The 5,000-nt window shown below is 24.4% G+C and overlaps 1 protein-coding gene across 7 annotated transcripts in view; it reads left to right on the forward strand.

The window, feature by feature from the left end:
- Positions 1-5,000, forward strand: part of Mef2 (myocyte enhancer factor 2) — a 75,418-nt gene that overhangs the window by 67,492 nt on the left and 2,926 nt on the right. For all 7 annotated transcript variants that reach the window (XM_015334571.2, XM_089179297.1, XM_089179300.1 and 4 more), the window contains one exon: positions 1-5,000. This exon is cut by the window's left edge; it is cut by the window's right edge and continues 2,926 nt beyond it. The gene's annotated coding sequence lies outside the window, so the exon portion shown is untranslated.

The raw sequence follows: 5,000 nt of genomic DNA on the forward strand, positions 1-5,000 counted from the left end.
ATATCTCACACACATGATTTATGTATTAAAATGCCTGACATTATAAATCTTTGCAATGTAAAAGAACAAAGAGAGAAAGAGAAAAAGAGAGAAATAAAAGAGAAAGAAAATGATGGCAGAGAAGCTGCTCACAAGTGTCTAATCTTGAATGTGTAAAGTGCTTTTTTCTTTTGTTTATTTTTGTTTATTCCGGAAAATTGTTCTATGGAATGAAATATAAAGAAAATGAAAGAATCGTAATTTTTAGAAAACTATAATGTAAAAAAGAAAATATTTCGACGTATAAATATGTTTCTATATGAACATCTTTATACTATTTGTTTGACAATAAAAGAAAGAAAGAAAGAAAAAGAAATAAAAATAAATAAATCTTTCGCGAAATTTTGTAATTTTTCCGGTTCAGGAAGAAAAAATATTCGTTTTTTTTTTTGTTTCCTTTTAGAAATTTAAATTTAATTCAATTAATTATATTATCTTTGTAATAATTCGAATTGACATTAGAAATATTAGAAGCAAAAGAAACCGCGTGTGTGCAAATTTTTACTAAAACAACAAATATCGTTTAAAAACAAAAACGCAAAAGAAAAAAAAAAGAAATAATACAAGATAATTCGAGAACACGTCAGACAGCTCTTTCATTATCTTTCGATATTTGACTATCACTCGTAAACGAACTCAATAGTAAGAATACCAATTAACCAATTTTGACGCCAACAATTATAATAAAAAATATAACACAATGTGGTCACACAATGTGATGCGAAAAGCATATGCTCGGTACTTTATACATATATATGCAAGATTTATATTATGTACACTATCGGATCTATTTTATCATATTAAAAACTACGAGAGATTATAATAGTCTAAAAGAGGGCATAGTAAGCAACTTAAACCATAAGTATCTTGTTAAATGTACGTTAAGTACATGTACGCAATGTACGTTTCAATGTATATTTTTAATATGAAATACATGTAAGTTGCATACATATAATTAAATATATATATATATAATATAATATAATATTAATATATATTTATATGTATGTATGTCAGCAAGAGATATAAGTCGATGTAATTAAAACGGGAAAAGAAAAAAAGGAAAAAAAAAAGAAAATAAGAAACAAAGTGTATTCCTCTTGGTGGGCACAACCGGTGACTGTAAGATATTACAAATATTTTTCTCTAATATTCGATCGGAAATTATAATTAAATTGTAATCTAAGGCGGGGAAAAGATAGGAGAGAAAAAAAAAGGTTTTTTCAATTTTCGATATAAATTTTTTCTTTTTTTTAATATATCTTTTTTTGTTAACTATATTTCGTTTATATATATATAAAAAAAATAGGATTTTTATATATTATATATAATATAATAATGTAGATGCTTATGAAAGATTACTTTTTCTTTTTCGTTTATTTATTTTTTCCTAAACAATTTAGGAATCATTATATTTATTTTCTTTATTTCCTTTTTATTTTTCTTCCGTGAAACGAAATTGTCGCCAACGCGGTTTGTTCTATTAAATTAGGAAAAACAATTAAATAATAATAAGAAATATATATATATATATATATTGTGTATTTTTTGTTTGAATAGTAATATCGTGTTAGATGTCTAACGTTAGTTATGTTAAACAAATAAAAAAAAGAAAAAAAGGAAACAAATTTTATTTTATGAAAATTCTAATAAAAATCGATTGCTTTATTATATTATTTTATTTTGTTTTGTTCTGTTTTATTTTATTTTATTTTATTTTAATTTTCTTTTGAAATCAAGAAAGAAAGAAAGGAAGAAAGAAATAAAGTCTTTCTTCTAATCACTTCTAACTTTGTCATAATGTTGTGCCTTTCAAGGTTTATAACGAATATTCAATACGTAAAAGAATCTAATGATAATTATTATATAGTTAAACACTCAGAGAATATTAAAAAAAAAAAAAAAAAAAAAAAACAAAAAAGTTGTTGGTAATGCTGTGAATGAAATGGAACTACCCTGTTATTAACAAAGAAATAAAACTGGAAGATGAAATATGCGCATAAGATTAATATTTAATTAATTATTTAATTAATTAATTAAATGTAACACACAGATACATAGATGTTTTTCTCGTAATAAGAAAAAAAATTAAATGAACATTAAACGTTGTAAACAAAAGGTCATCGCAATAGGCTACTTAGGCAATGTTCGCTAATAATCGAATTGCAATGCACGTCACAAGTATCAGAGATCATCCTAAATAATCTATCAGAAAATATTATAGTACACATACATATGTATATATGTATGTATGTATGTATGTATATGTGTATGTATATGTACTAGCCACAAATGTTGTCATCGAGCGAATAGAAAATGAGTGAGACTGTGTATATATATGTGTGTGTGTGTATGTATGAGAGAGATAGACAGAGAAAGAGAAAAAGAAAATAACGATGTACTGTGTACATATACTCGCCATTTAAAAAGTAATACGTACACATTACATGTTAACGTTGAAATATGTATAACAGGATTATTATAATTACTGGACATATCTATAAAGCAAAGTAGCATCACATTTAAAAAAAAAAAGTGTAAAAAAAAAACACGTTACAATATCACATACACACACTATCCCATGTTAGTATTAATATCATGCCTGTGCATTTTGAGACTATGAAAAAATATATTACGATTCATGTTTAATTTTTCTTTCATACAAATATATTGTCAAAGTAATGAAGAGTATAAAAAAAAACAAAACAAACTGAAAGTTTTTTTTTTTTCAAACAAACACGTTCACGCACACACAAAAACACACACACACGTATATATATATATATATACGCGTAATATGGAAGATACCGTACTGAAACTTTGTAATGAATGAAATTAGTTTATAAAAAATGCACTATTACTCTCTGAGAAAATTTAAAAATCGAACGAACGAATGAACGAAGGAAAAATAAGTAGCGGAGGAAGTAAACTAACATCTCTTTATTAAAAGAATAACATTAAAGAAATATTCTATCGTGTAGTTTAATATACTGGATTGTATGATACCGTTTACAGAAAGGTTGTTTAATGATTCCCAAAATGATGTATTGTATACTGTTATATTATATGTTCATTTTGATGATGATGAAGAAGAACATAGTTACGTTGTACAATGTATAAAAAATTTTAAATAGTCTTATGTATATGTATGTAATACGTGCGAAGAGACATATACGTATTATACATAACAAACAAACAAACAAACAAACAAACAAATAAAAATGAAAAAGAACACAAGATGATTTCACGCATAAGTTGTGCATAAATAAAGGAGAAGAAAAAAACAATTATGAAAAAATATTGTATGTGGGTATATATGTATAATAATAATAATTACTATTATATATAACGTAATAGGAATATAACATACGATATATATATATTATATAGTTGTGCATTCGATTAGATAATAATATAATAAGAATATTAATAATAATATTAATAATAATCGCGAGGAAAAGGAAAGTAATTCATATAGTGCCATCGTAACTGAATATAATTAAGGGAAAACTACCGACTTTATGTTTTTAAGTAGTATCTTAGATGATATATCTATATATATATATATATATATATATATATATATATATATATATAGATATATCTAAATATATATACACATATGTATATATGCATATACATATATTTAAGAAAAAAATTCTTGCAGTGTTTATAAAGAAAAAAAGAAGAAAACACAAAATACACACAAAGACTTGGTTTATGTTCTATATAGTAAAAAAAAAAAAAAAAAAAAAATATTATATAACGTTTGCCAAGGTTGTTAAAGAAATAAATAAGAAATGTTTTACGAAAAAGGAAGAGGGTCAACTTAATGTGATGCTAAATTTAACAAAGAAAAAAAAATAAGAAATGGTAAAGAAGAATGATTGATAAGAAGAAGAAGAAGAAGAAGAAGAAGAAGAAGAATAAAGAATATTTTATTATTCTTTTATGTGCACAGTCAATGCCACACAATCTATCTCTTATATATATATATAAATATATATATATATATATATGTATTTGATTTTACCATACGCAAGGAAAAAGTGCATTAGTTAAATATAGGTCTTCGTTTGTACGTATCACTTTGGTGCTCGACATACCCGATTTATTGTTATGTATTATTCAAACTGATCCATATGACCATACACTACCGTATATTTGCCTATTATCGGTCAGTATAATAATTACCAGAAGTTAGTGATAAATGATGATTATTTGATATAACACATCTATGTTGTACATCACACACTAATTACATTTAACACTCGAATACACACGCATACCACATACATTTTGACACATTATATACACGTAATAATACTATATATATATATATAATATCTATATATATATAATAATATACATACATACATAAATACAAGACACATTGTGGTTTAATATTACAGTGTATCAGCATAATGATATATAATTACTATGATGTTGCCCATAGAATACATTTTACTTGGTTTTTATATTTTTGTAGTATTTTATTTGAGCATTATTTCTCCATCCAATACTATACCTAACTAACTCATTCTAACTCTTTTATTATTACGAAAATAATAATCAAGAATAACATAATTTATTTTTAATATACGGGTCTTATAAGTAATGGTTACAAGTTAGCAGGGCACGATTCTATATGAAAGATTAAAATGAAAATGTAGAATATGATTTGTTCGTATAAGAATTATATGCTTTTTTTAAAAAAAATAAAATTGAAAATTTGTCGAATAAAAGTTATTTGTAAACATATATTTAAGAAGCATAGAAATTGTCTTCAACATTTTCGATTTAGTTTTCCATGTTGAATCGACCCTTTGCTCACTGGTAACCTGTGACAATTACAGGACACCCTGTATATAATTTTATTCAATTAGAAATGATGTGAATTTTTCTCGACGATTTAAACAAGAAAAAAATGCATTTGGACGTTTTCCTCTTTTTTGTTGTTG

The sequence above is a fragment of the Polistes dominula genome, unplaced genomic scaffold, assembly GCF_049000335.1.
Source record: "Polistes dominula isolate Pdom_NZ unplaced genomic scaffold, Pdom_raw_medaka contig_373, whole genome shotgun sequence".
Taxonomy (NCBI): Eukaryota; Metazoa; Arthropoda; class Insecta; order Hymenoptera; family Vespidae; genus Polistes; species Polistes dominula.